At 43.1% G+C, this 26,569-nt stretch overlaps 1 long non-coding RNA gene across 1 annotated transcript in view; it reads right to left on the bottom strand.

Moving 5' to 3' along the window:
• Positions 1–14,957: 14,957 nt before the first annotated feature.
• LOC117018925 (uncharacterized) overlaps positions 14,958–26,569 on the bottom strand; it is a 135,153-nt gene continuing 123,541 nt past the window's right edge. The window contains exons 9-10 of the long non-coding RNA XR_004422370.1: positions 17,454–17,652; positions 14,958–15,509 (exon numbers count right to left, since the gene is read on the bottom strand). This is a non-coding gene — a long non-coding RNA (uncharacterized LOC117018925). The remainder of the gene's footprint in view (positions 15,510–17,453; positions 17,653–26,569) is intronic.

Genomic DNA, 26,569 nt, shown 5'->3' with positions numbered 1-26,569 from the left:
CTTTTCAAATAATAGAATTAGTTCATAGTGCTTTTGTGAGAAGTAAATGCAACAGTGAAACTTGTGTAAGGATTAAGCACTCCATAAATGTTAACAGATTTTATATCAATAGTACAATCAAAGATAGACTATTCTGAACCTGTTCGATTACTCAGGGGCTTTAGAAATAGGCCAAGCCTACTTCTGATGAGACATGTAGTCTCGAGGGCATTACTTTAAACTCACCTCAGCTTCCTTATGCAGTGGGGCGCCCAACTGTCTCCCAGGTTTGCTTTGGGGATTAAATCATACAGTGTATATAAATGAACCAGTAATGCTTAGATGCAGTAGATGCTGGAAAGCTCTTCATCTCTACTTCAGCAAATCATGACCCAAGTCCTCTCAGGAGAATTGGAAGATCCTCTAACATAGGGCAAGGAAGCTAGCGGCCTCTCTGTCTGGGCTTCTCCATCATGCGTGGTCACGCATGAGGAAGAAGGTGTAACTTGTGAGAAGAATCGTGGTTCCTCCTAAAGCCTGGACTCCCTTCCTGGCAGATGTTTCCTTCATCACTGAGTTTATGTGGGGACTTCAGGAGACTCCTACTTGCATGTCCAGCTTCTTATCTAATGCCAGCTCATGAGGAACAACCTCCCTATGCCCGAACTACAGCTCTTACAACCAGAGAAAGGGTTGAGGCCCCTCCCAGACCGGTGGACCCCAAAAGGGGCTGCACCCACTCTAGGACATAGGCATGATGATACATTATATATTAACTTCTCATCCTTTTAAGATATCTACTTTTGTGAACGTTCTATAATATACATGATATATTAATACAGATAGTAGTACATATACCAGGGGTGCCCGAAAAAATGTATACAAGTGGACACTTTGGTCAGCGTTGCTCAAGCAGTAGTTTGCCATAATCAGAAGTGTCCAGATGCTGATGGTAACCACTTTGAGCACCTCTTGTAATTGCAGAAGTCAAACGTCACTTGTATTCATCTTTTGTTATCGGTATATATTGAGTATTACAATTTTAATACAGTTTTCCGTTCTTAAAATGTGTATACATGTTTTTTTGGCACCCTCTGTATATACTTAAGTCAATATGCATAGTGAGTTGTGTGCTTAAAATGATTTTATGAATAAGGGTGCATAATCAAGCAAGTTAGGAGACCTCTGCCCTAGACATCAGCTGGCAACACAGGACACACAATGAGCTGCAACCAGCCCCACGACGAACGAGGAGCAGGAGGCTGAGCTTAGGGGAGTGTGGACAGGTTTGCAGAATCTCAGATCCTGGAGAATTTCAGAGATCAGAGAGGGACTGACCTGGCAGGAAGTTGTTCTGAAGATGCATCCGCCCAGGTCACGCAGGAAAGCCCGGGGCCGAGGCTGAGGCTGGGCAGACAAGCGGAGCCCTGGGTCTCTGCTTGGGGGCCCATCACTGTAAATTCAGTCTGTCCTGTCCTGTCAGCCCGCCTCAGGGTGTGTGTGGTCTTCTTCATGACGTTTTATCCTGGTAAATGGGGGGCTGTGAGTGGCAGGGGTCACCTTGCCTCTTTTCATCGTTAACTCTCTACGGGAGCACGTCCTGGGATGGATCTTTCCTTTTTTGGGGTTTGCTTTATTGTTTGTTTTCTTTTCTCAGCACTACCAAGGGGGAGGGATCCTCCACTTCCTGGGGGAGATGGCTGGTTGGCTTTACTAAAGGGACTTGTGAGCATCAAGGCATGGAAAAGTAGAATTCCAGTGAAGCAGGGCAGCAGGATGTAACACAGGGGAGGACACCATACAGTTTACAAAGCGGCTTCACATCCGAACCTCACCGCCATTTAAACTCCGGGTATTGTTAACTTCCATTTTTCTAAGAGAAAATGGAAGGTTTAAGTTACTTCCCGAAGTTGTCTAGTGAGGTAGTGACTTAAATGAGCGTTTAGACTCCAAGGCTGGTGCTTTGGTCCCTAACTTGACTCTCACAAGCTTTTCAGTGTTTTATGGGGATGATGAAATTAGTAAATTAGCTTGTGAAGCTGTGAATAAAATGTCCATCTTATAAACTTTCTGTGAGAAAGATGTTGGTTCTTGGTGATAATTGCACAAGCTGGCTCTGTGAGGTCCAGAATCCTTCCCGGACCGAGTCTTGCTTTTTGGAACCACTAGGTGGCAGTACAAGTACAGCCTTCCAGGGACCCCTCATCATTGACTCCCAGGCAGTGACAAGCTAGGGGTTTCCTAAGGAGGCTGGACTTACTCATTCCACAACTCCATTGTCGTAGTATCAGTTTCAGTATGTTTGGTTATCTGGAGTTTTCTCTGTGCTCTCCAACCTCACTAGAAGCTGCATAGTTTTGCTGGGGAGATACCTGCTGTGGGGCCTTTTACTGAATTAAGTGTAGTGAATACAGGAAAAGATTAACTGCACTCCCTGACCTTTGCATACCAAGTGATTGCCATCCCCTAAGAGTCAGCAGGGCTTCCAGGATCCTGCCCTGTGCCGCAGGAGCAAATCCTTAGGCTGCATAACATCCCAGGCACGTTCAGTGTTGGGCCAGCCACAAAGTGAGTGCCGTCAAAAGGAAATCGGAGACTCAGAGGTGGCTGGCAAATTGCTGGGAGCAAATTTCTCCCCAAACATGCGGTGTAGCATTCTCATTGCAAAGAAGGGCAGATTTGGGGTGACTCTAGCCTGCCTGCCTTAGAAAGGAGTGCCCTGCACTGAAGTCAATTCTATTTTAATACAAAGTAATGCACATGGAGTACATAGAAAGCAAGGCATTCTGCACTTAATACAGATGACCTCATTTCATCTCACAATGTCTGGAACAGGTCTGTGTTGTTATTATCCCAACCTTCAAATGAGGAGACTCGGGATTAGAGAGGTGAAGTGATGTCCCCAAGCCCTCTCTGACGGAAAGCCCATAATTTGTCTCACTATTTGGTCTTTAGCACAGTCTTTAACAGGGCATAGAGTCTCACCCCACCTCTGCTACAGAAAGGGGAAGTGCAAATAGGGCCCCATGTTCTACTGCAGAATTCTTCGGTCGGTTAGAGCAAGATGCAGAGGTGGAGGGCCTGGGCTGGCGTTGCCTTCACGCAGCAGGCTGGGACTGGCAAGGAGTTCCCTCAGGCCCGGCTCAGCCAGATTGTTCCATGGCGAAGGCCAGGAAGGCTTAGCCATGATCGGTTTGATCCTAACAAACAGGGGTAGACCGAGGTGGTCCAGATGAGGAGGAAGGTGGCTCAACAACAGTGCGGCCAGGACATGTGCAGCGATTTCTTGCGCTCATCTAGACACATGCTTCTTGGTGAGTTTTATCAACTCCAGTGGGATCGAATGGCGATCACTGCCTCTCCTCTGGGCCTCTGGATGGAAACCATACTTATATCTTAGGGTAGTAGAAGCCCAAAGACCTTGACCTCACGCAGGAAACACATCTGGAACTGCAAAGCTTCCTCTAGTTTTATTTCCCAAACGCTGGTTCACGATGCCTCTTTCACTGGTCAACATCGACATGAGGACAAAAGAACTATGTGGTGAATTTTTCATAAGACTACGTTTATTAGATTTAGAAGACAGTTCTGATTTTGAGATTCTGTCCTTTCTATTTTCCTGTCGTTAAAATGTTTCTCTTAGGAAGCAGTGGAAGTTGATTTATATCTTAATTATGTTCCCTGGCAAAATAAAGACAGACTACGGAGCACTCCCCTTTTCTTTTTAAAAAATGTGACAGATTAAAATCTGGGAACCCCAGGTCTATAGTCCGCAAACTTGGTTCACCTGCTCATATTAGGAGTGTTTCGTATACTGCCATCTAGTGGTTACTTTAGCTCACACTCGCTCACTCCTCCCTGTGAGAATATATATGGTAGGCTTGTGAACAGTGTGTGTGTGTGTGTGTGTGTGTGTGTGAGTGTGTGTGCGTGCACACTCAATTAGGTGCTGACAAGCAGAAATGTGTTAGCATGGAAAAATGCGGGTTTTGAAAATCGTGCAGAAATATTCAGGGTGAACAAACCTCCTACTCCAAACCCATGTGGGCAGAATTGAAAGCAGGTGCGTGGGATTAGCACTCTGTATTTTTTCCAACATCTACCACCAAAAGGTCAGCAGCACAGAAACATTCGTGCTCAGGAATGCTATCAGCTAATAGGACATGAGAAGCTGTAGAGGAAAAGCTTTCAGGACTAAACTTGAACCAAATGTGTTCACAATTTAACTCAAATCTTTGAACAACAGAGGCATCCCTTCAAACTCTGAGAGGATCCATCAACCTTTCAAAAAGGGATAAGTATACATTTCTGCAACAGCCCCATGTCCTTGGCATGGGGTGGGGGTGGGGGAAAAAGGGGGTTTGCAAATACCAGACAGTCCTCACCTTTTCAGTGACCTACGAGGTCAGACAATTAAGTTTGAGGACTCGTCCTAGGAAAAGTGCGACTTACCTCCTTGCTGAATATCACTACAGTCACCTTCGAAGTACTCCTGGGAAGCTATGCACCAACAACGCCAGCACCTAGTCCACCGTTCAAGGCAATTTTGGAACTCATTTTCTGGAATGGCCATCAGAGCTGTCATCATATTATACTTGATGTCTTGAATGTCATCAAAATGTCTTCCTTTCAATATTTCCTTTATCTTTGGGTAAAGAAAGAAGTCATTGGGGGCCAGATCAGGTGAGTAGGGAGGGTGTTCCAATACAGTTATTTGTTTACTGGCTAAAAATTCCCTGATTCAATAGCCGTGAATTGTTTTTGCACAGCAGACTTCCAGACTGCTGTACAAAAGTTCAGGTCATCTGACTTTTTCACTCAGCCTTTTCAGCACTTCCCGATAGTAAACTTGGTTAACTGTTTGACCAGTTGGTACAAATTCATAATGAATAATTCTTCTGATATCAAAAAAATAGTTAGCAACATTGTTGCAACAAGTTCGTGAACTTAATTGTCAGTCCTTGTATGTGTAGCATGGCCTGTCCACCAGCCGTTAGTGCCCCACCTGTGTGCCCCTGGCAGCCGCAGCTCTGGAGCACTCCCGCAGCTCCTCCAAGCCACTAGACAAAGTGGGCTCCACTTCAGACTGCTGGGTGTGGGTGGATGTTAAAAGCCCCAGGCCTGGGGTAGACAGCGGTGTTTGGCTCCTTAGAAGGCCACCATCAGCAGAGACGTTCTGAAACCTAGAAGGCCTTGTGTGAAAGGGCCTTCAAACAGCTGGTGTTCTGTAACTCACCTGAGTTGTCCTGAATTTAGTCAGGGAAATTCAGGTTCTGGACACTGGTGCACAAGCCGGCTGTAACTTGCCGACAGGCTGTATTCTGAAAGGTCACATGTGTATGGCATGATTTGAAATTCGAAATATGTTTACACCTAAAACCAGTGAGTTGCAGTGCTTAAGTTCCCAGGCTGGCTCAGGAGCCCATTTCACCTGCTCTGTGTTTCTCAGCTGTCCTTTGGACCTCTTTTGAGCCCCCTGAGCTTTCCCTGAGCGAGGCACCTGGTGGGAATGAGGAGGTGCTGCAGAGACAATCACTGATCCTTTTAATAGTTCTTAGGAAATTAAGGTCATTAGGAGACTACCCAGGAGGGAAAACAACTAGAAATAAAGAAATAAATCTAAATATATTTAGTGACGTTTGCCATGGGGATGTGTTCAAAGAATTCTTAAACAAGACAGCAGTAACAGTTAATGGAAGAAACTGCAAGCTACAAAACAGAATCATTATTGTGTCCTTGCTCTCCTGGGCTCTGGACACCCAGGGCTGATGTTTGCTCCTTTCGCTTTTCTCCTTGACTGTCTGCCTGTCAGGCTGTGCTCCAGGACAGTCCTGCACACCTGGAGTCTGGCTCGTAGTAGGTGCTCAATCAACGTCTGATGAACCGAACTGCCAAGAGCACACGTCATCTGTTTCTTCCATTCCTTATATCTACATGAATCAAGTGCCTGCTATCATGTAGCTAAGCGCTGGGATCAACAGTGAGCCAGGGCAATTAGGTCCCAGCTTTCATAGCTGGTGGCAGGCTGAATAATGTGCCCACCAAAGCAGTCCACATCCTAATCCCTGGAACCTGTGAGTATGTTGTCATCTAATGTGGCAAGAAGGGACTTTGTAGATGTGACGGAGATAAGGCACTTGAGATGCGGAGATTATCCTGGATTATGTAGGTGGGCCCAACGTAATCACAAAGGTTCTTAGGAGGGGTGAGAGGGATGCAGGACCACAAGCCTTAAGAAGCTAGAAAAGGCAGGAAACGGGTTCTCTCTGGAGCCTCCAGGAGGCACACAGTCCTGACGATGCCTCAATGTTAGCCCAGTAAACCTGGTTTCTGACTTTGGACTTCCAGAATTATCAGATAATAAATCTGCATTGTGCTCAAAGCCACTCAGTTTATGGTAATTTGTTAGAGCAGCAATAGGAAATGAATATAAGCTGAATATAGCTGTAGCTTATTCAACATTTTGCATACTGTTTAACAGAAATTTAAAAAGCAACCCCAATAAATTGTGATCATAGAGGAAGCGGAGTGTTGATTACCTCCTTCACCTCATTGTCTCTTCACAGATTGGTTTAGTGATTCCTTCTTGTCCTTGCCAATCAGAGTAACTGTCTAAAGCTGTACCTTTCTTGGGTAGTGGGATTCATTTTGTAGCTTTCAGTGGTCAAGTCCCGAGGCTTCAAATGCTTATAACAACATTTGGGTGATGAATCCCTCCTCGTAATGACAACTTTTACTTAGGGGGAATGTTGTTCCTTAATTGACAATGACAATCAAGTTCAACTTGATTTTCTAGCCATGGCACCCTTAGCAAATAGAGAGGAGATCTTAGTTGCATCCCATTTCTCCAATATGGAAACTGAGGCACAGGTCTGCTCAATTTTGCATTGTCACCCTGGACCAAGAATATGAGCTCAGCTCTTTTGACACGTAAACCTAGGGTGTTATCTTGTCCTCTGCTCATTGTTTCCCAGGGCTAGGGAAAGACGGGAATTAAACACACATTAGGAGGGAGACAGTGAGCTTGCTAGAGGAAGTGAAGAGGAATTCTGGAGAAAAACTAATAGTCAGAACCTATGGAATAAGAGAGCCTCCAGTTTTTAAATGAAAACTTGGGGGAAAATTTGACAACTGGATGAGTTTCATTTTGAAAGTCATTTACCCCAAAAAGTCAAAACGAAACTCCAGGGTTGCAAACCCACAGCAATCAAAATAAAAACAAGTTTTCACAAGTCAGTTGCAAAGCTAAATATAGATTTTTTCAGATAGACCCACTCACCTCCAAATTCATGACTTTTTAGTACTATTTCAAATATTATTTTTTTAAAAAGAATGTCAATCAAAAGAAAAATAGTTTTTTTTGTGGGAGGTGGAGTACAGCTGGGCGTGTATGTTGTGTGGAGGGTGATTTTTGTTTTGACCTCCCCACACTATTGAGAGCTGTTTTTAAATACCATTTGTGGTCACCTACACTGGTAATATTTTCTAATTGTGGTCAAAAGAAGCTGACTAAAGGTTTGTGCGTTCACTTCAGGAGTAAATGGTGAAATGCCAGTGTCTTAGTGTACCAGGCCAGCCTTTAGTCATTTTATTTCTCTTCTTTTTTTTTTTTCGGTGTTGTCACATTTTTTTTTTAAATTAAAGTTCATCAAGGTGACAATGGTTAGTAAAGTTACATAGATTATTATTATTTTTTTTTCTAAGGAGGGTGCAGCTCACAGTGGCCCATGCGGGGATCGAACAGGCAACCTTGGTGTTATCAGCACCACGCTCTAACTGAGCTAACCGACCACCTCCAACATATGTTTCAATAGTCATTTTATTTCTGACCTGGTGTGCTGGCACATTAGTATGAACCTCTCTGCATTCTGAAATCTAGAGGAAATATAGAGCAAAACTAAAATTCAAAGCCAAACACTCTAGCTGCAGCATGAACACGGCATACAGCCCTTTTCTTTTTCTTCTTATCCCACCTCCCCTCTTGCTCCCAGGAGGAGCAAGACAAGGGAGAGGGCAGGACTGACAAGGCAGCTGGAGTCACCTGTGGCCTGAGGGTTACCCCGGAACGATGGCCTCTCGGGTTCCTCTATGTGTGGTGAGGGCTTTGAACCAGGACGTTTGAACTGCTGAGCAATTTCTTATTAAGACATGAGCACCGGAGTGTCAGCTGGAGCTTTAGGCTTTTATTTGTGGTGGGCTGTTTTCCTGCCACGGTTGTTGTGGTTTACCGTCTACCTGAGTGTTCAGAACTGCTTTGCTGAATCCAGTGGCTTTGCTTCAGATGTGGTACCTCTCCCTTCCCTGCCCAGCCTTGGTCCTCAGGGATTCCCATCTGCTGTGCGTCTCCTCCCAGTCTTGCTGTGTTCCCACAGGGAGCAGAATCACCTAGAGAACAGGCATCAGCGCTGTCAGACCTTTAGCATAGTGTGCATTTCCAGGAACGATAACTTCGGGGAAACGAAGACAGACTTCCAGACTGCTGTGCAAAAGATGATTTCCCAAAATGGACAACGGAATCAATCCTAAAGCCAGTTCAAGAAAGGGATTGTTAAATCAAAAGCCTTAGGAGTTTATGAACCATGCCAAGGTATTTGTGCTAAGGAAATAATCATGAATATGGAAAAAAAGCTTTCAAAAATAAAGTCACAAGGATGTTTATTAAGAGCTTAACAAAAAATGGGGAAAACATCTAAATAGCCAATAGGTCATTGATTGAATACATTATGTTACAGTCATAGCATTGCCATAATCAATAGCTAGCACTTATTGAATGCTTACTGTGTCCAGGTATTGTACTAGCTGCTTATGTGTGTTATCACATTTAATCTGTAAAACACCCCAGGAACTTACACTCAGAGGTAAAATTCCTGATCCATGAATATAGTGCTAGTATCATGAGATAGGGTCCCCCCCAAATTCATGCCCACCTGGACCTCAGCATGTGACCTTATTTAGAAATAGGATCTTTGCAGACGTAATTAAGAATCTCACAATGACATCATCCTGGATTCATCAATGACAGGTGACCCTAGATGAGAAAGGAGAGAGTGATTGGAGACACACAGGGCCAAAGGGCAGAAGTGTATGTGAAGAGGTAGGCAGAGACAGGAGTGACACATCCGCCAGGGTGTCCGAGGGTTGCTATTGGCCGCCTGAAGCTAGGAGAGAATGGCATGAAACAGGGTCTGCCTCAGAGCTCCAGGAGGAACACAGCCTGCCAACCTTCTGATATCACACTTCTGGCCTCCTGAATTCTGGGAGAATACATTTCTGTTGTTGGAAGCCACGCACTTTGTGGTAGTTTGTATGGCAGCCACAGAAAATGAACACAGGTAGTGAGTAGTACACACAGGATTTCAACCCAGGCTGATTACAGAACCAGAGCTCTCTCACTGTACTATGTGCCTTCTGACAGCAGGGCTTAACATTGTATGCACGGTGTCACATTTGTGTAAAAAATTTGAATATGTACATAGAAAAGAACTGGAAGACTTTACAGCAAAAAGTTTATTTCTGGGTAGGAAGAATCCAGATGGATTTTAATTTCCTGCTTTTTGCTTAGCTCTTTTTTCTTTTTCAGCATGGAAGCACAATACTTTTCACAGTAGTAAGATACACCCTGATCTACGTAGCAGTAAAGGGGCATCGTGCCGCAACTTACTCTCAAGTGGTTCGGACAAAAAAAACAAACAAATACATAGATAGACTGAAAGAAAATTATCAAGCAAATGTGGGAAAATTTTAACCATTGGCGAATCTGAGTAAAGGGTATATGGAAATTCTTTTTACTATTCTTAACTGCTTTTCAGAAATTTTGAAATATTTTTAAAATTTTGAAATTATTTTAAAAGTTACTCCCTACACACACACACACACACACACACACACACACACACACACACACACACGAGTTGCAACATGGAAGAGATCCGAAGTTGAAACAGAAACAACTTTATAAACATAAATGCCAAGGTATTACCAACTAGTGTATACCAAATCAGAAGAGTTTATTTGAGGAAGAAAGGCGAATATTTTGCATTATAGCAAAGATGACTCTCAAGGGAAAAAAAATGCAGAGAGAGAAAGATAGAAAGAGAGATATGCAGAGGTGAGAGTCATGCCAAAAGAAGTGTGTTGAATGACTGCTGCAGGGTTAGGACAGGCCGCCAGCCTGACTCAGCTCTCCAACGCCAGTTTTTGCACATACTTGAGTGATTTAGGGCCTGACCTGGGCAAGGAGTCAGAAGATGAAGGTTCGCCTGACCTCAGGGAAAGAGTGAGACCCTGCAGATCATCTTGACAGTCCCTTCAAGCTCTGATGGCAGCTTTGAGTCACTGGTTCCTCATTCCACACAGGGTAGTTGTTAATAACTATACAGATTACATTTTAAAAACTATATAGAGGGACAAACTAGAAAAAGGTTCCATGGTCTTTTGAAAATGTGAAATTATTAACAGGCCACTTGACATTTTTATTTTAGTAGGACAGAAATTCTCATTGCTTGCCAGTTTTAAACCTCACTTCCAACCAATGTGTCTAGTTTACCATCTGGGTAAATACAGGGAACAGTATGTCCATAATTTGGACTTATCTGAGGGGGGGAAAAGTCACATTACCAAGTGGCATTATTTCAGATAGTCCATTTCTCTATTGCTAATTCCTACAAAAATCTGTGACCATTACAAAAAATAACTCAGTGTTACTGGCATTGTTTTACCTGTGTACAAAATGTTGTGCAACTGAGCTAGTTCTCATCCATTTGAAGGAACTACTTGTTCCTTGTCTTCCAAGTTTGGTGTGATTGGGTCTTGCTGAGGAGTGGCCCCACCCTCACTCTCAAACAGCATAGATAAATATATGGTTTGGCAAAAGCACATTCAATATATTATGTGCACTTAATTGAGTCAAAGAATAATAGGTCCATTTTTATTCCATTCTCAAGTTGTTTCACGTTCAGCGTTCCTTCATCACAAAGGTTTGCTAATTGTTCCAATTTGCAGTGCCAAGTAATTTGTGCCTAGTAATTCATTAATGTTTGCATTTCTGGGTTCCTGCAAAGCAATTCTTCTTCCCAGTGCCTCCACATAGGCATTTGGAGGGAAAGAATCCAACAAAGAGTGGAGGATAGAAGCAGTGTTTTGTCCTGCCGTCATACGTGCACGCTCTGAGTGTCCTTGGAGATACAGCAGCACAATGATGTACTGGCTGCTCGGGACACCATGCATGGCCCATTCAAATAGAATTAACAGCCAGTGGGAGGGCGTCTGGGTGGGAGGTTTGTTGTGTGTATATATTTTTTCCCTAAAGTATTTAAAACTAGTTTAAAGTACCAATGACAAGATTTCTTTTTTAGCCTTTCCTTTTTGAAAGGAAAAGCAGCTTCTTGGTAAGATTCCAGACCACCAGCCCCACCTCCACTTTAAGCTCTTTGAGCCCTTTTTTTACTGGTTTTATGAACATTTTCTGCTTTGAGTCATCCTCATGGTGTCCAAAGAGTGTGTCTCTTTCAGTCCTAAACTTTCCTTTTAAAGTGAAATTTCCTCCCAAAGCCTGGTCTGGCCAAGGCATTTTAGATTCTTGTTCTTATTTTTTGGGTAACAGTAACAGTGCTTACAAACTCATGCATAAAGCATGACCAAGTGATGATTGCGAACGCTGACTCTCAGAGCAAGTTTTAAATCATTTAGGTCAGTCAACGTTAATGGGTAGGTACCTAAGGAACTGGTGACATTAAGACACTTGCGCCCATCCTGGGCCATGGCTCCCCTGAGAGGATGGATTGAAGCCGGCTACTGATGAGTTTTTAGTTGACCTAATGATAAAGTTAAAGCTTTCCTTGTGGAAATGATACTAGAACAGAGCTTTCATTGTCAAAAATGGCTAGTAATGTTTTCATGAACTTGGTTGAGACTGCGTCTTCATATTTGAACCCAGTGCATACTTGGGTCTTCGGGCCTATCTTATAAAGGAGGTGGAAACCAGATTCTTGCAATTCTTTATATATGTAGTAACAGCACACAAGGATTATGTACATTGTGTCTGGTGAATTCTAATCTTTCCATTTCCAGAAGAAGAAATCGAGAGTTAGAAAGATGATTTTCCTGACACACTGAGTTTATAATGCTTGGGGCCAAGGTCTCTTACAGGCTACTTGTTACTTAAGGACCTCAGTTAGTGGGGACCCCTGAACCTGCAGTCAGTGAAATGGTCACCAGGTGAGCAAAAATGCCTTGGTTTGAGCATGGTGGCTCTCAAACTCCAGTGTGCATAAAAATCACCCAGCAGGGGATATTTAAAAATGTGGTTAAAAGGCCTACTCAGGTACGATTCTGCAGCCCAGGGTAATATGCATTTTTAACAAATATTCGGGGTGATTCTGATGCAAGTAGTTTGCAGTGAGAAACACTCTCCTCTAAACTCTGATGGAGAATATTAAGACGTGTGCCTTCATTGATACTTTTGGGGTTTTCAGATTTTTCCACTCAAAGTTCTGTTATTTCAAATATTTTTCCAATTAAAAGAATACTTAAGACATGAAAAGATACTCAACATCTTTAGTCATTAGGAAAATGCACTTAAAAATTACAGTGAGGTACTGCTCCACACTCATTAGGATGGCCATAATCAAAAAGACTGACAATTACAAATGTAGACTGAGGATGTGGAGAAACTGGAACTCTCATGTGTTGCTGATGGGATTGTAAAATGGTAAAACCACTTTGGAAACAGTTTGACAGCTTCTTAAAAAGTTAAACATAAACTTACCATGTGATCCCATAATTCTCCTAGGTATGTACATGAGAGAAATGAAAACATATCTCCACACCAAGACTTGTACACACATGTTCATGGCAGCCTTATTCATAATCGCTCTAACCTGGAAACAACCCGAATGTCCATCTACTGGTGAATGGATAAACAAAATGCGATATGGCTATACAATGGAATATTGTTCAATATTAAAAAGAAAAAAGAACGGGCTACCGACACATAGTACAACATGGATGAACCTCAAAAACTTTATGTGAAATGAAATAAGCCAGACACAAAAGACTGCATGTTTTATGATTCCATTTAGATAAAATTTCTAGATAAGGCAAATCTATAGAGATACAAAACAGATCAGCAGCTGCCTGGGGCTGAGAGCAGGACTGACTATGAATGGACAAAAAGGAGATAGAAATGTCCTAAACTGGATTGGGGGAATGACTGCAGAACTCTATAAAGCAAAAGAAAAAAAGAAAAGAAAAAAAAATCACTGAACTATATAATCACAATGGATAAATTTTAAAGTACGTAAATTATATGTTTAAAAGGAGTTTAAACAATAGACTCTCAAAAATGGCAACTGACTAGTACACGAGTGAATGAATCAATTAAAAAACATTTCCAAGTATGTAGGAGACGGTGTTCAAAGAAACATATATCTATATGTAATGAAGTGCCTTCTGCACTTTGTCATCAACTACAGCCTAATGTCAGTTCCATTAGTCGGTGGCTTTTTCTTTTCAGCTTTCTCTGAGTCACAGTTTCAGCCTCAGCCTTCAGTAACTTATCCCCAACTTTCCGGCTGCTCTCAGCTCTTCTCAGCCGTAACCACCACTGGACTCTCTCCCTTTAGGCTAACTAGTAGGCTATTCTGGCCTTTTAGCTTTCTTAACAGGCAAAAAGGACCGTCCACCGTTCCTCTGACTCATCTGCTTTCTTTTCCATGTGGCAGGAGAAGGAAAAAAAGAGTTTTTCAGTCACATCATATGTCTCCGTGTCAGCAATTCAATTGTTCCCTTAGCAACCATGGCTTTTACTGCCGGATTTCCAACACGCACTGCCTTCTCAAAGTGCTGAGAGTCACAGAATATCTTGGTTCACGCCAGGAGTGATTTTCTAAAAAGGCCAATATCTTTTCTAGAGCAAACTATTATTAAAACAATATTCAAACAAAACACACCGTAGACAAAGGTGATGGGGACAGCAAGGAGGAGATGGTGCCTTTTAGGGTCATCTGTCTGACCCTCTGAGAGGGAGTGTCCGCCACAGACTCGCTGCTCCCCTGGGGGCCACTGGAGGTCACGGTCAAAAGGGAAATTGGAAGTGGACAGGAGGGAGAATCACTCCAGGTGGGAGCAATTCAGTGACTTTCTTTTGCCAAGGGAAGGATTGAGGCATGTTTTTGCATTATAAGCATTCCAGATTTACGATTTTTTCATCTGCCTCCATATGGGAGCAGACTGACCTCAATGTAATTCTACATCCAGGTGAAAACTAAGACCGAGGGGTAACTCAAAAGTGTGGTTTCCTTTATTATTCCATCCATTTTATTTCCCAAGAGGATCTGTCTCCCCACCCCCCAGCCCCCACTTAAAAATAAAGATACATTTCCTACATCAGCCAGTGTGTGAGAAGCAAGGAGATCCTGTAACGATGAAGATCCTGTGAATGTCCATCCGTTTGAGAAAATATTTTCCAAACACTTTGAGGAGGATTTAGAGTCTGTGCTCGTTCCATTTTCACAGGTCCATGTATAGGAGTAAAATCATTCAGTGACAAGTTGGTAGTTTCTTTTTTAATTAATAAGAGTAGAGAGGCATTTTATCACTATTTGAGAGCACAGTGGCTTTTCAGCATTTCAGAAGAACATCTGTCCTTCAAGTAGTTGACACCAAGTATCTCTAATGAAGCTCTGCTGATACTGTGTGCCCCATGAGGTGGGTATAGTAGTAGGAAAGGATTCTGATAACTGCCTCATTTTAATATATGTACATATTTGCGGTTTTGTTTGTTAAATTCCTTTCCTTTCAACTTTTCCTTTAAATGCGTTCAGTTCCTAATTTAGGCAGGTTTTCCTTGCTATTAGCCCAAATTAAGACAATTTCTCTGAATATATATATATATTTTTAACTGTTAGCACAAGAGCTATTGACCCAGGGGGCTTGTAAAAAAGGAGGAAATCCTCTGGCGTATTTAATAACCTTGAGGAGAGAGACTCAAGGTCTGTAAACACATGTTCCTGATCCTGCAGCTGTAAGCATCTCAGCTCTGTAGTATGGATGTCCCCAAACCGGGCGTTCAAGGTGTTTAGAGAGGTTGTATTTAAGGCCAAGCCACTCCCTTAGGGTTTCCCCAAATAATACGAAGTCACCAAGAATGAAAAACTTGGAGCCCAGGTCAAAGTTCTGAGTCCACTCAGAAGACCTTGAGGATAAAATCTGCAGGTGATTTATCACAAGTAGCCTAAGGGTAAACACTGCCACCCTTGCCCTACACACAGAAAGATGAAGATCTGTTTCCTTTTCAGTTCAGGAAGGGTGAAGGGAGTCATTACAATTTGAGTCTCCCTTGGAGGATTCAATGACATTCTGTTTTATTATGACGAAAGAAGAATAAAGGTCTTCTTAATTCCTCTATTCTCAGTAAGAACTGTCACTTTGAGACTCATGCAGGCAAACGTACTTCGATCTAATCAGTTGTCGCTGAGCTGCTGAAGAAAGGGAGTTTTCTCTTTCACATCTCTGGGCATCAGTTTCGTCACCTGCAAAGAGAGGGGGGCAGGATGAATGTCCTCCAAGGCCTCTCCATGGCTATCGTCTATGTTTCCATCTACTTTTTTCCAGCAGTGGATTGTGTACTTTCATGGTTTTCAGGGTGTATGCCCCAGCTGCTGGGACCTTCTCCCGGGGCCCCTCCTTTCTCTGGGAACCGAGCAGCTCTCATCTACACTATAACACGTTCCAGTTTACAAGATCCTTTCTTCTCATGGCCATCAAAGTCCGAGTCAGAGGTGATAAAGGGAAAAAGGAAAATACATACGCAGACGTACACATGTAAATGTATGCACATATAAAAACATGTGTTCCAGGAAAGAGTCAAAGGACTGGCATAGCCCAGAACTTAGTGCTCTGATCTCACAAGGTAACTCTCCTTGGCAGGAAGTGACCCCGTCAACATCCTGCTCGGCCTTGTGGGGCCCATCGTACATCCTGTTCCTGGCCGGGGAGGCCTGCCTGCCACAGCCTAGCTTTCTAAGCTGGATAACTAATTAGGCATCTCTTAATTGCAATTTCTATATCCAGTTATAAGGCAGATTCCCTTGGGAATTGGCAGTCACCAGTCCCAATCTCACACACACAACCTCCCTAGTCCCTTAACAAGAACGACATGTTAACAACCTGTATGTCCTGGGGAAACTTGCCCTGGTTGAAGTCTGGTAGGAGAGTCTAAAGCTACTGCACTATCAAAGCTGCCTGGTCATGTTACAGATGACCCCATTCGTCCTATGGTTTTTGACACTCATTCAGGAAACCAGTAACAGAAATCTCCCCATGCTCTTGTCTCTAGTTTTGTCACCCACGCCCTTCCCTGGACCACCCAAAACAGGTCAGAGCCAAGATGATTCCACGGGAGGTGGAGGTTTCAAGGCTGTGCCTTGGAGTCACTTTTTTTTTTTAAAGGAATGAATGGACGATTGATTGCTGTGTGACTGATTGCTGTATTACCAAGATGATAACTGATGTTCATCATAGAAAAGGGAAGGGAAGTATGCCAAGACAGTGAGGGTGGGAATAGAAAAGGGGGAGGAGGAGACTATCAAAATACGAAAGCGATATAAAGACCACACTTATGAATGTATATAAATTTACATATACATGCATATATTAAATTATATTAAAAGATTTAGAGCATGCAGAATAGTTTCAGGAAAAAAAATAAAATAAAATTTACACGTTTACTTCTAAGAGAGCAAGCACCCTTGCTAACCTTTTGGTGTATATCATTCATCTTGTTTGTTTTTTTACATAAATGGAATCTAAGCTTTCAGTTTTGTAACCTGTTCTCTTTCCACTTAATCATATTTACCACAGACCATTTTCATGTCTAGTAGCTGTGGGCCCGAGGCAGGCTGAGTTCCTTGCATTACTCCAGTAACCGTCAGAGTGATTTGTTACTTGTTTTATGACCTGCGATGCAGCATTTGGTTTGGACCTGGGTTCAGTGACAGATTCCCTCAGGCCTCAGGTCCACAGAATTATGGCCTGTTAGATCTAGAAGGGACCACGAGTGATCCAGGAAGTCAAACCCCTCATTTCACAGATGAGAAAACTAAGGTCTGAATCAGAACCAAACACATCATTTATGGGTCTTGGTCTATTATCCCCATGCCACGTCCACAAGCATGAAAAAGCTTTGCTTTTGGCAAAGAGCCCAGGAGAGGACTCAAGGTGGGGAAGGTCTTCAGGCTAGCCAGGACTTTACTTAATGGAGGTCACTCAGCATCACTCAGCTTCTCTCCCCTGGATTATTGCAGTAGCTCCGATTCCTGCTTCCATTCTGCTCACCACAACCCCCACACTGATCTCCCACAACATCTTTTTAAAATGTAAAACTCTGCTCAAATCCCCAATGGCTTTCAATCTTACTCTGGGTAAAAGCCAAAGTTCTCACACTGCACAGGGCCCCAACCTCCCCACCCACTTACCTCTCGTCGTCCTCCTCCTTTCCTCTCTGCTTACTGGGCTCCTTGATGCGTCTCAAACTTGTCTCAGAGCCATTGCACATGCCGTTCCCTCTGTCTGGAATGCGCTTCCCACATACAGCATACAGTGATTCACTTCTGGTTTGCATTCTCATCTGCTCTGGGTTTTGGCTCAAACATCATATGGGTGGCGGGGCTTTCTCTGAGAATTTTAAGTGGGGTCTCTACTTAGAATTTTAAATGTCTTCCTTCTAGAAATCCCTGTTCCCTCTTTCCTGATTTAAATTTCTCTAGTCCTTATCACTAGGTAACATACCAAATATTCCATTTATTTTTCATTGTCTGTCTCCCTCCATTAGAATGTCAGCTCTAGGAAGCAAGGAATTTTTGTCTTTTGTATAATTAGCCAAGGTCCTTTTGTTACAAGTCGTAGAAACCAACTGCAGCTAGCTTAAGGGGAAAGGGCAGCAATTTATTACAAGGCCTAGTAATAAATTGCAGTCGAGAAGCCTGGTCATTCTTGAGAAGGGATTGGGATCCAGAGAGAAAGCTCTTGTTCTCCTGTTTACCTCTTCCTGTAAGCCTGCTTCTTCCTTCTCTCTGTACATAGTGGCTTTTCCTGCCTCTGTAGACCACACATCAGACCACAGCTCCCATTCATTGAGTCAACTGCTATTCGTTGGATACAATATGTGCCAGGCTCTGACTGAGGTGCTCAGGTGGCATCAGTGAATAAAGCACATGGAGTTTACACTCTGGGAGGAGAGACACCCTACAGACCTAATCCATACACACCTACTGTAGCATGTTAGATAAGAAGAAAGTGGAGAAAGCAAGGTAGAGCAGAAGAAGAGGGCAGGAGGAGCTGGAGAGCATGTGGGAGGCAGGCAGGATGTGATTTGAAGCATGCATTAAAGTAGAGCCCAGTGAGCCGGGAAGATGTGAGGGAAGATTTCCAACCACCACAGAGATGGACGCAGAGATCCACTTCTAAATCCACAAAGGAGAAATCTAACTGGTCCAGCTTAGACCAGGTGTCCACCCTGGTCCAATCAACTATTACTACCGTGTTTCCCCGAAAGTAAGACCGAGTCTTATACCATATTTCCCCGGAAATAAGACCAGGTCTTATATTAATTTTTTCTCCAAAAGGTGCATTAGGGCGTATTTTCAGGGGATGTCTTATTTTTTCATGTACAACAGTCTACATTTATTCAAATACAGTCATGTCATCTTCTTCTGGAACATTGTCATAAATATAGTAAATGCATCTGTCTGGCTGACGATCTTAACTGGGGCTTATTTTCAGGGTAAGTCTTAATTTTGGGGAAACACAGTAGGAAAGGCAGAGTCAACAAAACAAGCGTGGTTTCTGCAGGCCTGCTGTTGTAGATGAGGTGGGAGGGTAAAGATGAGTCCCAGAGACAAGGAGACTACCTTGAGCTAGAAAGACGTTTCCAAATGTATGGGCCACTAGAGGGATTTAGAGATCCCCCGTTCGTGCCACTGGAGGGCCTTTGTTGACTTTATAGTTAAACATAAAAAATAAGTCCCAATCTGATTGAGTTGTTCAGGTGACCTCACCTGTTGGAGGTCTACGGTAAACCAGTCCCCCATCCCACCGTATTCATGGGAAGGCATGCTTCTAATTTCCTGTTGATTGCCGAAGACAAGAGGACAGAGATGGTGTTATCACAAAGAAACATACTGAGTGTGAACTTCCTGAGAATATAATGTACCACATCCCCAACTGTCAGGTTCATTTCTTTCTCCTGGGGAAGAGCTACGCATTTGTAGGACAAACAGACCCATTTCTCATCTCTACCCTAAGGATTGTTTCCTTAAAAGAGCAAAGAAGTCACAGACAATTAAGGGAATGAAAGAGAATAAGACACAAGACGTTTGGAATGATATAATGGTAGAAGCCAGGAGATTCGGGTTATTTCCTTCTGAGAGAGACAAAAATAGAAATGGAAAATTTGATAAACCCCAAGTCATCTGCTGCTTTACAAGAAAAGCCTAAGACAATTTTAAGCTTGGAGGGTCCTCCTCAGATGTTTACAGCCTCATCTGAATTGTTGGCTTTTGAAAAGGAGACAAATCATATTTATAAATTTGTGCATTTAGAATCCTCCAGGCCCCATAATTAGAACCAAGTAATGTAGGAATATTGTGGAGTTTAAAAGCAGAATGTAGTTCCTCTCTGGCTGTGAGGTCACAGCAGAGTTCAAGGCTGACCTTTGAATACAGAGATTCCCCACCATGCTCCCCACCCCACTAGCATTTGTAGGCACTGGAGACTGAGGCCCGAAGATATGGGACTCCTTGCTGATGGATGAAGACGCCACAGATCAAATAGAGAGATCGCAGTACCAAAGAATGTCCTTTGTTTGCTATAGCCAAAAGAAGAAGTGAGTATTTGTGGCTCTCAGTCCCTGGGGACCTTTGATGGGGGCTGACAGCCTAAGCCATCTAAGCCTAAAGAATAAACAAGCAGGTTACCTGAAAGAAAAACCTGATTCTGGCTTGTACCACCAATCACTGGAGCTCCTTGGTAGACAGAAGAGGCAGTGTGCCTGGTTCACCTTTGATTCTCTGCCTCCTCAAAGTAAGCAACTAATGCTGTTACAAGCAAAACTGCGTATTTGCAAGAGTCAAAAACAGGAAAATGCTTCCTGATTTGCCTTTGAGTCTCAAGAGAATTCTAAGCACTGCCTAGCCTGCAGATATAGGCTCTTATGATGCTTCTCTGGGCTCCAGGGTATGAAATAGATCCCACCTTGCCTTTCCCTATCCCCACCTCGCCTCTGATAGGGGCCACCCAACAGGAACCTCAAAAACATTTTAGGGAATCATAAGGCCGTTAGAAGTTGGTCTCTAAAGCCTGAGAATCCTGGCTTTATAAACCCAGTAGGGAAATGTCCCCACAGATTTTCTGGAGCAGAAAGAAAGCCTCACAAGTCCAGCTGGCTCCTCTTTTAACAGATAGTTCCATCTAAGGAACTACCAGAGGTCAGTTTCTCTGCTGCACGTTGGCACAGTTCCTGTGAGTCAGACTTCCGCAAGAAAAGCCCTTCTGCCTGAGGGGGGTCCACTCCCTGTGCCAGCCTCCTTGGATCCAACAGTTGCTGAACGGCTGTGCACAGCTTCTTGCTCATTTTTAGAGCATCACTGCCTACTGTGGTCTCCCCCAGGAATCAGGGCTTGACCTTGCTGCTATAAAATCTAGTTCTGTGCCAGAAGTAACACAACCATAGGTTTTCCCCTTTTCAGATTGCGTGCCCATGCATTTCCCAGTGACCTTGCTGAATTCCTGGAAAGATGGCAACAAGACTCTGCCAAGTGGTGTGTCCTGCTGTGGGAGGGCGAGTACACGGAGAGGCTGCGCACGTGGGGCCAGAGTCCCTGGAGACCTGGCCGCAAGGCCTAGGTACAGACATCACCTGGAAGATGTCTTCAACATCAGGATGACTTTTTTTCTCTTGAATGACTTCACGGAGTTGTAAGGAGGCAGCAAGTGGGTCATAGATGGAGCCTGCTCTGAAAAGCATGTGTAGTGTTTATGAAAATCTATATTTCCTTCATGTGTGTGGATCATGAAAGGCTATTTTTGATCCAGGGAGAGAGGCAGTGCCTGTGTTCAGAACAGTGTAACTATTAAACTGAAGTTCAAATCTTGACTGCATCACTTCCTAGCATGTAGCCTTAGGCAACCCCACTTACCTATTCTGAGCCTCAGAGAGTCTGTTATTTGTGAAATAGGGACAGTGATTTTCACTTTGTAGGGACGATTACTGCAACTGCGTTGGAAGCAAGGTAGAAAAATCAGCTCCCACAGTGCCTGGCACACAGTAAGTAGTCAATAAATGATAGTTGCAATTGCTATGGCCATTTTTAATAAAAATAATGACAGTAAAGGTTAAAAAAAAAATGAATGATTCGAAGAAGTGTTTCAAGACACCTGCCCTGATGGGAAGTTAATGGATTAGGCATATGGATATGCAAAATTTGGCAGTCAGTGTAGGCTGGCCATTCCTTACCCTTTTTCTTCCTTGTTCCTTCCCCATGGAGGCAAGAAAAGCTAAATACACCCTTTTCCAACCTTCCTGGCAGCAAAAGACTGCCATAAAATATAGTGCTGGCCAAAGACATGGGAGCAATACTCTTCTTTCCTGATAAAGAACAGGCTAGTGCCATTCTTCCTGTCTTTCCTCCTGCCTTGAATGTGGACATGATGTCTGGAGCAAAGGCAGCTATCTTGTAGCCATGAAGCAACAATTACATGTTCAGAAGAGAACCAGAAACAGGCTTTAGGTTCGGTTGGCGTTGGTGAGCAGCTGCGCCAGCCCGGGGCTACCTGCTTTCAGACTTCTTAGTTTTGAGAAGAACACCCTTCTGTTTGTTTAAGTGACTCATGGTTTTTCTGCTGCTTACTGCTGAAAACATTCTTATCTGATAAACAGCTCCGTGATAAGCTTCTGAGATACGTTGCTGACCTAGCAAGGAAATCCAGTCACTTTGACTTCCTAATCAATCTCTCAGGAGCATAACCTCTGTAGGCGTTAAATAATCTTAAGTATTTTAATGAAAATGAGTATGTAGCTATGAATGTATGATACCCATGTACGTATTTATATAGTAGCTTATGAAACCTGGGAGATTTGCTTAAGATGCGATTCTCGATCTTTAGAGGATGCATGCACAGCATAGTTACAGTGGAACTCTTTAAACACACCCAGGCCTGGGCTCCAACCCTGGAGATTCTGGCTCCGTACGCCTCAGATGAGGTCAGGTCACTGTAAAGTTTTAAAGCTGCACAGGTCGCTGTGAGGCACAGGACTGAGGGACAATTACACTAGAGCCTCCGCAGGGACCGAAACTGAGCAAATCCTGTCTCCTAGGTACTACCTCCTTCCAGAGTCAGACTGGAAACGTTAAAGATCCTTATGGGCAGCATTGCATAGCTTTGCTACTTTAGTGCAACAGACTTATTCCACACAATCACAAAAAGCAAGTTCTCAGGCTCATAAAACACAGGATTATATGCACCCCTCTACTATAAGTTACGCAGGCTTCCTCTTTAAGTTTGCATGGCACCAAGTCTGTATCAACCAGCATTCAACCTGAGTGGGGAACAGTTGTAACAGAACTGCTGCGCTAGGACCTTGTTTTCATAACGGGGATGACCATGACAGAAGCTCAGTAAGATAGTATGGGGCTCGTCAGCTAACTTCTTGTCTTTTGAAATGTGACCATAATGTGATATAAAGTGCCCACAGGGTAAGATTAGAATCACTCACCTTACTGACCCAACATGTTTCCTTTGAATTTGTAATTTTTCATACTGTCGTTTGTTGTTTCTCTGTCAGAGTTACGTACCTGTTTATATTTCCTGTATAGGTTTTTAAATGAGATATTTATATACATAATCAATACTCATAAGGTCTTGAAAGTGGGTTTTTTTTTTTTTCAGTTAGTAGCAAAATGTTTGTTTTATGGGCCAAATCTATTATCTTGTCAAGTAAGCTTCTATTTTAGTATACTTCATTGAAGTTACTGCTAAATAATCTTAAGTTCATCCATAGAGTATTGGGTTAATTTCTTTATCAACCTACCTTTGAGAAATAATTGCTGGGGTTCACATTATAATATCCGTTGACATAATTTACAGCAGCTCATCCTCACATTGCATTTTTAGTTTTCCCCAGTAATAATGGCATAGCATTAGTGAGCACTAATTGTATCCCAGAAACTGCTATACTCCTTATGTGAATTATTTTATTTAATTTTCACTACAACCCAGTGTGGGAGGATACTATTATCATGACTGTTTTACGGATGAGTAAACTGAGTTTGGGAAGTTAAATTACCACTTTCTCTTTATCCATTCTTCCATCAAAAGATACCCAGGCTGCCTCCACATCTTGGCCATTGTAAACAATGCTGCAATGAACATATGAATTCACACATCCCCTCGAAGTAGTGTTCAGGTTTCTTCAGATAAATACCCTAAAGTGGGATTACTGGGTTCTTCTTTGTCTCTTGTTAAAGCCTTTGTTTTAAAGTTTATTTTGTCTGGTATAAGTATTGCTACCCCAGCTCTTTTGCTTGTTTGTTTGTTTCCATTTTCATGAAATATTTTTTTCTATGCCTTTACTTTCCATCTCTGTGTGTCTTTCAATCTGAAGTGATTCTCTTGTAGGCAGCATGTTGTAAAGTTTTTTTTTTTTTCTTATCCATTCAGCCCTCCTATGTCTTTTGAGTGGAGCATTTAATCCATTTATATTGAAAGTAATTGTTAATAGAAATGTAGATATTGCCATTTTATTATTCATAATTTTTATCTTTTTTTTCCATCTTGAAGGCTCTCTAACATTCCTTGTAATACTGGTTTGATGGTGATGAACTCCTTTAGCTTTTACTTATCTGGGACGCTTTTTATCTGTCCTTTGATTTTAAATGATAGTCTTGCTGGGTAGAGTAGTCTTGGTTGTAGATCCTGGCTTTTCATCTCTCTGAATATTTCCTGCCAATCTTTCTGGCCTGCAAAGTTTCTGTTGACAAATCAGCTGACAATCTTATGGGAGCTCCCTTATAAGTTACTAGTTGCCTTTCTCTTGCTGCTTTTAGGATTCTCTTTCTGTCTTTAACCTTTGCCATTTTAATTACAATGTGCTTTGGTATGGGCCTGTTTGGGTTCATCTTTTTTGGGACTCTCTGCACTTCCTGGACTTGTATGTCATTTGCTTCACCAGGTTAGGAAAGTTTTCAGTCATTATTTCTTCAAATAGGTTTTTAATCCCTTGCTTTCTCTCTTCTCTTTCTGGTACCCTTATGATGCAAATGTTGTTACACTTGATGTTGTCCCAGAGGTCTCTTAAACTGTCCTCATTTATTTTTTAATTCTTTTTTCTTTTTGTTATTCTGATTGGGTGTTTTCTGCTACCTTGTCTTCCAAATTGTTGATTTGATCCTCTGCTTCATCTAGTCTGCTGGTGATTCCTTGTAGTGCATTCTTCATTTCAGTTATTGCATTTTTCACTTCTTACTGGTTCTTTTTTATGGTTTCTATATCCTTTTTTTATACTTGCTATCTCTGTGTTGAAGTTCTCACTGGGTTCCTTGAGCATCCTTATAACCATTGTTTTGAACTCTGTATCTGGTAGGTTGCTTACCTCCATTTTGTTTAGTTGTTTCTCTGCAATTTTCTCCTGTTCTTTCATTTCAGATATATTTCTTTGTTTCCTCATTTTGGCTGCCTCTCTGTATGAGTCTATGTATTAGGATCTGCTATGTCTTCCAGTCTTGGCCGGGTGGCCATATGTACATACCCAGTGAGGCCCTGGCCCAGTCTCCCTCGTCACTTGTTCTGGATGCTCCAGGAGTGTCCCTTGTGTTGGTTGTGTGTGCCTTCCTGTTATAGTTAGCCTTAATTGCTATTGGTACATCAGTGTGTGGGATTGACCCTCAGGCTGATTGGCTGTGGGGTTTGGCCACATCTGCAGCTTATAGGCTGCTGTGTGGGGAGCTTACCCCGCTGGAGCTTACCCCCCCAAGGGATTCTGGTGCCGCCCTTTGGGTGTGCCACTTGTGGGACTAATTGGGCGGTGCTCTGCTGTGGTCTAAAGCCAACCTCTAAGTATTTTGGTTCATGGGCTTCTTGGGAGGGGCTCCAGTGTAGGCCCACGTCACCCACTGCCTGTGACTGGCCAGGGTTTACCTGGTAGGAGGTACAAAGTGATCTATGGTTGTTCACTACCTGCTAAACCTGGAGGCTTGTGGGAGAGGCCACGCTGTGAACTGAGCACATCTGCTACCAGTACTGGGCCTGGGGTAGCTCTGAAAAAAGCCAGGACACTTTAAGGCCTGCTGCCACCTGCTGGCTCCCTTAAGGTTCAGCCACTGATAAAGCCTAGTGTGGTATTCATGTTGGGTGAGGCAGGGTCTCAGGGAGTCACTAGAGTGGGAAGAGTTGTGATCACCAGGCTAATGTAGATTCTGGTTTGGGGCCAGTGCTGAGACTGGAACTACTCAGAAGACATCTGAGAGCACACTGAGGCCAATCTCCACATACCTGAGGCCTGTGGACTCTGATAGTTTTCCACAAAATAGTGCAAAGTAGATGGGGCTGGATGCTCTCAAGAAAGTACCTCCAGCATTGTGGGAGTTGGGTAGGACAGGTCCCCAGTGAGTCAGCAGGATGGAGCAGTGGAGCTCACCGGACTAATCAGATTCAGATTTGGCCAGAAGGGGAGGGCTCAACATAGGAAAGATGGCACCTGCCTACCAGCTGCATGGGAGAATGACTCCACACCTGGAAAATGGTGACTGTCCTCCAGCCCTCACTTTGGAGCCACACACCTCAGTCTGCCCCCTGTATGCCTCCCATGCCCCCCAAGTTACTGTCCATCTGCCGGAGCCCAAGGTGAGTGCCTGCAAGTGAGAGAGTCTGTGTATGGGCCCTTTAAGAGGATGTCTGGGTTTCCTGCAACCTTCATTCCCACCAGGATGGTTGGAATCCCTACTGGTTTTCATAGCCAGATGTTGTGGGGAATCCTCTTACTAGCACCAGTACTCTGGGCTGGGGGAGACCAGTGTGGAGCTGGGGTCTCTGGCTTCTCCAGGGGGAACCTCTGAGGCTGAGATATCCCTCCTTGTTCTAAGGCACCACACGGAGGTTTGGGGCCAACTCATTTTGCATCTCCACCCCTCCTACCTGTCTCAACGTGGCTTCTTCTTTATATCCTTAGTTATAAAACTTCTGTTCAGCCAGACTTCAGATGGTTCTCTAGTTTGATTGTTCTATAATTTAGTTGTAATTTTAATGTGTTCATGGAAGGAAGCAGGCACAATGTTTATCTACTCTGCCATCTTGGATCTCCTCTTGAACCTAAGTAATTTTTATTCCAAAGTCCATCCTCTTAACCATCATGCTATGTTAGTACCATTTGTCATCTATACTTATCAACTGTGTTTTCCTTTGGGGAATGTTGTAAAAACCTTTTAAAAATCATTTTATCATGAATCACATTAACAAACCCTTCAACCATATTCTGCTATAGTACCATCTTAAAAATATTTTAAAAACAGATATGGTCATGAGTCTGAGTTATCCTTGG

The sequence above is a fragment of the Rhinolophus ferrumequinum genome, chromosome 3 (assembly GCF_004115265.2).
Source record: "Rhinolophus ferrumequinum isolate MPI-CBG mRhiFer1 chromosome 3, mRhiFer1_v1.p, whole genome shotgun sequence".
In the NCBI taxonomy this organism is placed as follows: Eukaryota; Metazoa; Chordata; class Mammalia; order Chiroptera; family Rhinolophidae; genus Rhinolophus; species Rhinolophus ferrumequinum.
This window is presented reverse-complemented; position numbering and strand designations above follow the sequence as displayed.